Source organism: Lemur catta, chromosome 15, assembly GCF_020740605.2.
Source record: "Lemur catta isolate mLemCat1 chromosome 15, mLemCat1.pri, whole genome shotgun sequence".
In the NCBI taxonomy this organism is placed as follows: domain Eukaryota; kingdom Metazoa; phylum Chordata; class Mammalia; order Primates; family Lemuridae; genus Lemur; species Lemur catta.
In genome coordinates, this window is record NC_059142.1 from 22,906,335 (window position 1) to 22,914,545 (window position 8,211).

Genomic DNA, 8,211 nt, shown 5'->3' on the forward strand with positions numbered 1-8,211 from the left:
GAGAATCCTCAGACCTCATGCTCTCCTGTTTCCAGGGTGTGGTTTTTATTTCGTTACCTGTAGCACAGGCATTCCTGAAGGTCCACTTTTACCGTGTCTTTATCTGGAAGCTTGAAGACAGTTAAGGGAGACTTTCTGTCTGATAGTCCACATCCTGGGTCTCTGCACAGCATCCTCTGATCACTGCATTCTCCTCATTGTCAATATCCATAACAACTAACTTATGAAATTCTCACCATATGCTATTAACTCACTATTCAATGACCTTTTCCTGTGTCAACTAGTTTAACTCACACCCATTTTCCTGCTAGGAAAACTGTGGGACAGGGAGCGGCAATAGCATTGAAAGCTTCCTGAGCATCCACATCCTGGTAGTCTGGCTTCAAAGTCCATCATCTTAACCACTATCCTGCCTGTCCTAGGGCCAAGCAGCCAAGAACTCTTTGCCCTAAATGTCCAGGTCTCAGAATAGACCTCTTTCAAGATAATAATCAATCATGGGAGAAAAAACTGGAAAGGAGCATAGATATCTCCTGGCCCAGGTATGGCCAGTATGTCCCAGAGCTGGGCTCATCCCTAACCCTGTGCCCATGGAGGATATCAGTAAAGAATCAGGTCCCCATTTCTCATAGCCCATATAAGGCTTCACTATATTTTCCAACAAACCTCTCGAGCTGATACTCACATTGAAACCTGTTCGCCATCCTTGGTCTTGCAAATCCCCACATTTCGCACACAAAGCCATGGATCTAATGGTATCTAGTTAGGCCACATGGCTACTTGGCAGGCAGGCTGGGCTTGTGCCCGACGCTTGATATCAAACCCTTGAGTTGCTACTAACCTACTTTGCTTCCACATAACTGACTTTGACTCCTATTTCTAGCTCTTACCTCTGGATGCACCTTTGTGTCAAGCCCCATCACTGGAGGATGAAAACTTCCTGAGCTTATTCTGCGGGACACTAGCCTTGCATGTGGATTGGGGGTTTATAGAAACTTAATTTCTAAGTAAAACTTGACTCTGTGCATCAGTGCTATGTGATGCAATTGGCAGGGGACAGTCCCAAAAGTTTTTTTTAAGAGTTCCAAGTTCCCTTTTGTGAGAGGAAATCCTGAGGTCGGGGATATATTTCAAGTTCTGCCACTTCTGTGTTGTGAAGAGGTGACATAGTGTTTTTATTTTTAAATGGAATGTACAAGAGGTAGAAGTTCTAAAGTTTCTTATAAATAAATAAGAAAAATAACTGAACTCCTAAGCCAAGGAGACTGTCAGAGAATTCACAAGATAAAAGCATAAACCATTGAACATGTACATAAAAATATCAATCAATAAATAAAAATTTAAACAAGCTGATACTGGAATGTTTTGCTTTTTCTACTTACTTTTTAATTGAGGTAATACTTTCCTATAATAAAGTTGAATCAATTTTATATACGTACACCCCAGGAACTACGACTCAGCTCCTTTGTAGATTTCCAAACCCTACAAACCCCCCTCATGCCCCCTGCCAGTCAATACCCACCAGAGGGAACATCTGGTCTCAATTATACCACTATAGGTTAGTTTTGCCTGTACACAAAATAATATTTTTATTAACAAAGTATCATAAATTTTAAGATAATAATGTATTCATTTTCTATTACTGTTGTAACAAATTACCACAAATTTAAACAACATACACTTATCTTACACTTCTGAAGATTAGAAGTCAAACATGAGTCACAGACCAAAACCCAAGTGTTGTTAGGACTATGTTCCTTCCTAGAGATCCTAGGGAAGGACCCATTTTTTACGGGCAGAATTCATTCCCTTTGGGTTATTGGACTGAGATACCCGTTTTCTTGATAGCTGTTAGTCAAGGACGTTTCCCAGCTTCTAGAAGCCTCTGTGTTCCATGGCTCATAGCCCCCGCCTGCATCTTCAAAGCCAGAAACAGTGGGTCAAGTCCCTCTCACACTTTGAATCTCCTCTTCCGTCTCCTCTCTCTGACGCAGCAGCAAAGAGTCTCTGCTTTTAAGAACTCATGTTGTTAGATTGGGCCCACCTGGGTAGTCTAGGATACTATTCCCATATCAAGGTCTGTACCCTTCATCGGATCCATAAAGACCCCTTTGTCATGGAAAGTAACAGAGTCACAGGTTCCAGGGCTTAGGGAGTAAACTTTTAGAGACCCATTATTCTACCTACCACAAATAATAGATATTGTCCAGAGTAAAACCTTTCCAGGAAGCAATTTGGTGATATATGTTAAAGCTTCACATTTCATATATTGTGATGTATTACTTCCACAGCTACAGAAATAAAGGTGTGAATGAAGATTTTTAAACTGGGATTTTTCACCCTAATGTTGATTCAAATTACTCTTAAAATGAAAACATAAATAATATATGCCCAACTGTAATGAGATGCTTCAATTATGGTATATTTATATAATGAAATAGTATGAGGCCATTAACATTCAAGCAATTGAAGAATATTTAATGACTTGGAAGAGTGCATCACCCATGTTAAGTGGAAAAAGCTGTAAACATAATCATATGTGCATTATTTTCATATGTATGTGTATTTTTATATATGTGTGTATCTTCTTATATATCTTATATACACACATATATGTATACATATACATATGCATACACAGTGAGGTGGAGAGAGAAGAAAGGGAGAAAATACACAAATATAGAAGGAAGCTTTGATTTTAGTGTTTAAAACACACATAGAGTGACCAGCTGTCCCGATTGGCTCAGAACTAAGAGGTTTCCTGGAACACTGGACTTTCGGTGCTAAAAGAAAATCCAGGCCAAGTCAGGATGAGTTGGTCACCCTAAATGGAGATAAATTCTGTCCTTTTCTTTAGGCAAAAATATATTTTATGGTTTCTACAAAGAACATGCAATCATTTAAAAGTCATCAAAAGTACTTCAGGTGTCTTATTCTCTGTTGGGGAAAATGCCAGAGTTAGGGTCTCAGAAACATTTCAGAAGACGTTCTTAGAAATATAGCAAATCCTCAAGATGCTTCAGATAAGTGATGGGAGTATAGTACCCTCCACCAATGAAACAGAAACGTCCTGACTTTGGGGGGGGGGTCAGATTCGCGAAGAAGCACAGTGTTTCCACGGATTGCAGCAGCCACAGGTCAGCAAAAAAAAAAAAAAAAAAAGACTTTCTCTCCTTTGATTATGTATGATTAGAGCAATCTCAGAGACTGGAATGAGAAAAGTAATTGAATCAAAAACTACAAAGCTAAAATTGGGCTACTTGGGAGCTGTAAATTGCAATAACAATTTCTTATTGAACACCTCTCGCGTGGGAAGACTCAACACAGAGGCTGCTGGTGACTGTGGGGTGCCCTTGGGAGAAGGTGCCACCCTGTGGCTGTCCATCACTAACGCCAGTGCTGGCTGGTGCCTGGAAAGAGATGTCTTCCGTTTTTTAAATAGTTCACGTTATACAAAACACATTAGTGTTTATTTTACACTGGCCGAAAGACTCTGCAGTTGACTTAATATTATACTTTCTTATCTTTAAAAATGTAGAATAAAAATGAACTGCTAATTTTGACACAAAGATAATGCAACATGTTTAGCTGAGAATGATATGGAGTATAATACATAGTAATAAATCAAGCAGACTGTCGGGTCTCAATGTTTTTTTAAAACAACGATATAAACAAAACTATTTTGTATGTGACGTGAAACAATTAATTGTCCAATGACTTCTTTGTGATGCTTACCAGATAATAATAACCTAGAGGCTTATTAGCTTATTAGGCTTATTAGCTTATTAGCTTTCATAAGCTTAATTGTGATCTCAATAAATAATGAAATAAAAATATCACCCTAAGTACCAACTAACACCTGTGTCCACTGAGGGCTTTATAATGATTTCCCACTTTTCTGAGTTGATGTGGGTAACTTGATGTGGCAATCATCACACCATTCTCTGACATTTAGATAAAAATCCCTTGTGGGTTTCTTTGTATGTTTTCTTTAGAATGCTATGGAGTTCACTAAACATTATGAAGCCATCTGAATCCACCACTTTGCCCCAAGTTAAAATTAAAAAATATTTTTTAAATGAATGGACTATTTGAATGGGAAGCATTAGCAATTGTTTAGTCTAGTAACATTACACGGTCCAGTCACTTCTTTCGACATGTAACAGTTGCTAAACTGATACGGATAATGCGAACATGTGTTAGTGTTTAGAGATATCCACTGCTATTTCCAGTTCTTATTCTTCTGTGTACACGGCAGGGCTGTACTTCCATGTCGTCTTCAAAACGGACGAGCCACATGCTCCACTTTGATTTAGAAAAAGGCAAGCAGAAGTGATATGTGTCATTCCAGGCAGAGGCATTTAAGAGCGAGGACAAGAGTCTCTTTCACCTGCCATAGTTACCAGGGATGTTCCAATGATAATGACTCCAACAGCCCAAGTGAGGAGACAGCAGAGCAGAACCCCCTTCTCTGCAGCTAGGGAGAAAACTATTAGAATCTGGATAAGAGGTAGCCCATGTTATGCTGTGCCACGTGCTACCGCACTGTTCCACGAGTCACACTTGAAACCAGCCAGGGGCCCTGGGAAGAGCCTGCTCTGGACAGCCAGAGACCTGGGGGCTGTGTTTCATGACATCTAGGGCAGATCAATTCTCTGTGTGTGCGCTCTCTCTCTCTCTCTCTCTCTCTCTCTTTTTCAGCTGCTCCATCAATAAAGTTGAGATAATAATGTGTGCGTTTAGGAAATGAAGAGATTCGGCAGTCAAACTCCATGTCACCCCTAGTTCTTGAATCCATGACTCTTGGGTCACATCACCACGGCCGCCAACAGGGAAAGAGTGGGGTGGGGCAGCACCTAGAACCCCCACTATCAAGCCAGCCAGGAGCCCAGGATCATGAAATATCCCCCAAACAACCAGCAGGGCAGGCCAGGACACTTCCATGCACATCCAGTGGCACTCCCAGATCCCCGGGAGCAACTGGACAGCTCATTGTCATCATGAAAACTTAGTTCTCGTAATAAAATAGCCCTGCCTACCTCACCTCCTCATACCCAGCCCTATTTCCAAGCACCATTTAAGAGTTTATCCCAAAATTCTAGTTGGTTTCATGGAGTTATAAAGGACAAGTACAGACATCAACAGATAGTTAACTGGGTCTCAGAAGGTCCCCTGTGCTGAGCAAATATTAGACATTGAGTGGGGACCGGTGCTGCAAGGACTTGAAGGGGTGTGCTACATGTTTCCAAGTTCAAATAGAATCTGTTCATGCTCCATTTGTTAAGACACATCAAATAATCCCCCTTGAAATCATCTGTATTCCAGCTGAGGCCAGGATTGCTTATCCCTGCTGCATGAACTTATAGAGACAAAATCGAAGATGCTGGAGCCTCCGTTAGAATGAAGATTCTACCAGGTACCAGGGACTGAACAAGGAGACCCAATGCATAATTAGGCAGGACGACCCCATCTCCGAGTTCTGGTTTTGGTTCTTTACTCAACTGTCAATGTGACTTAGGGGAAACCCTCTTCTTACCCTGTGCCTCAGCTTATATACGTAAGTGCTACATTTGAACTAGATTAACAGCTCCCCAAATGGACTTGGTTAAAAATCACCTGGTCACCTGGAGTACTTCAAAAACAGAGAATTTGAGGTATCATCTCTAAAGATTCTGACTGTGTATTTTAGGGTGTGTTAAGGCCTCCCTTCCATGCTATTAGCAAGTGCCCAGGACATCCTGACGTCACAGGTAGGTTCGGAAACTAGAGCAGCAGAGGGTCTCTGAGGTTCCTGGGAAACTCACTATAGTTCTCTGCCTGGTTCTTACCCTGGAATCAGAACTGCATGGCGGCTTTTGTTGTGACATTCCCACTTGCCACTCCTGGCTTGTCATGAAGTAGCTATACAACCTATGACAAATCATTTCACCTCTGTAACTCTTTCTCTCATTTGTCTAGGGAAAGGATTGAATCAATTAAATTAAATGCAAGTGCCTCTCCCAACACATCCTGTAATATTGTGATCATGAAGAACACTTGGGTCAGAGCTGACACGTGAAAGCAGAAATCCTGATTCCTGGGAAGCTCTCCCGCTGAGTCACATTCCTTGGGAACCAGATGAGAATCAGAAAGTCTGGTTCCCTGCAGGGTGGCTGTTTTCTGCTTTTCATCACAGATATTTGCTTCTGATCTCAAGCTCTGCTTCATTAGCCACCGAGCCATAGACATTTGTCATATGTGTCCTAGTTGAGACAGTTGTCAAATCTGCTTTAGAAAATTGCTCACTGGGAAGCCACCAAGGAGGAAAGAAAGAGAAAAGGTGGAATGACCACTTCTCTGAACAACACAGCCAGACCACTGGACAGAACAGCTGTGGAACTTGCATGTTTTCAAGTTTCGTTTTAACATTTTATGTAGGGATTTCTCAAACTCATTTGAAAAACAAAACAAGACAGGGAAATTGCATAATCAAAGTGGCTTGTCAACTGACATCTCCAAACTGCCTGTGGAACTAGAGTCTTGGTGCCCTTGGCATCTGTCAACACTGCAATCTGATTCCCATTCCCTCTGAGTTCCCAGGACATTCTACTCTTCTGGTTTGTGGCAGGATCCCAGGACCCCATGTGTCCCCTGTCTCTGGGAGACATTTTTTTCTTTCTTCATCTACAGCACAAGCATTCCCCAAGGTTCATCCCTACAACCCATCTTTGTCCACTTACTTTCTGGGCACTCCACCCACCTTACCTGACCACTGAGTACAGCCAGCTTAGTGACCACTTGCCATGTGCCACTTGCTCTTCCAAACACGTTTTTGGTGTCAGATGATTTAGTATTCATAATAAAACCCATTTCTACACAACAAAATTAAAGAATAGTAAGACATTTGAATATAAAGAAGTTAAATAATCTGCGCCTTCTCTGACACAGATATTAACCAGTGTTCCCAGTATCCAAATCCAGACTTTTAACCACCATGCTATTCCGCCTCTCTTAGGGCTGACAGCAGGGAGCTCTCCTCTGCTAATTCCTAGCATCCTAGCCTCTCTGCTTCTGACTTGATCCTTTGCAGACAATCATAGATGAATCAAGTTAGAGAAGAGCTTAAGTATTATTTGATCCTGGAATAGCAACTATGTCACATACGCAGCACTACTCTCTATTGCTGGGCCCATAGCAGACATCACTAATCAATCCCAGCATTATATTTAAAAAAACCAAGACAATGCCTCACTGCTTTGCTTTGTTTTCACAGTAAAACTTTCTGGTCATCCACCACCAATCCATAAAGCTGACGCATGAATGAAGACTACTCCACGCTTTATAGATGACGCTAGTGAATCTGAAAGTCAAGATGACTTGTACATGGTCACTTTGGGCAATTTATTGGCTAGTTATTGCTTAAATCAGGACTAGACCCAGTTGCTTCACACTAAATTCCCTTCATTTTCACTAGCTCTTTTTGATTCCCCAAAGCCATTATTTTCACAACTATTTCTGTTGTCTGCGTATGGATGTACTTTCCACATGAAGTCGGCACAGAGGAGAAACTGACGAAGTCCTGAGGGTATGTTGTCAGACGTGGACTTTATTTTGAATGATAAATGTACACAAACTTGAGCCCGCACAGAGCGTGATGCTACACAATGCATGTGGCACAGAACCATCCCCCAAATGAGGACAAAGCTGCCAGCCCGGAGCAGCCAAAATTCCTTTCTGGCCAGAGGAAATCCTAAGGACACTCATGTGTTCCACATTCTATAGATTCCTTGCTATTAAAAGTTCACCCAGTATTTGTAATAAATGAAAACTGCATGAAGTAAATATTTAAAAATCTATTCTGAATAAACAAAAATATAAAGGCCCCCTGATTTAAGAGCAAGAACATACTAATCAAAGGGGGAAAGAAAGCAAATAACATGCACTTTTAAAAAGCAAATAAATTAAAATGTAAATAATTTTTTTCTTTACTTTATATTGAAGTATAACTTATATATAGTAAAGTGCAGACATTTTAAGCATACAGTTGCATGAGTTTTGCATATACAGACAACCATTTAACCACCACTCTGATCAAAATGTAAAACGTTCCTGGCTCCCACACAGTGTCAATACTTGCAAAGAAACCACTATTCTAACCTCTATTACCGTAAGTTACTTTTGCTTTTTAACAAGATAAATGTCTTCTTCTTCACAGTTTTCAAGTGTTTTAAG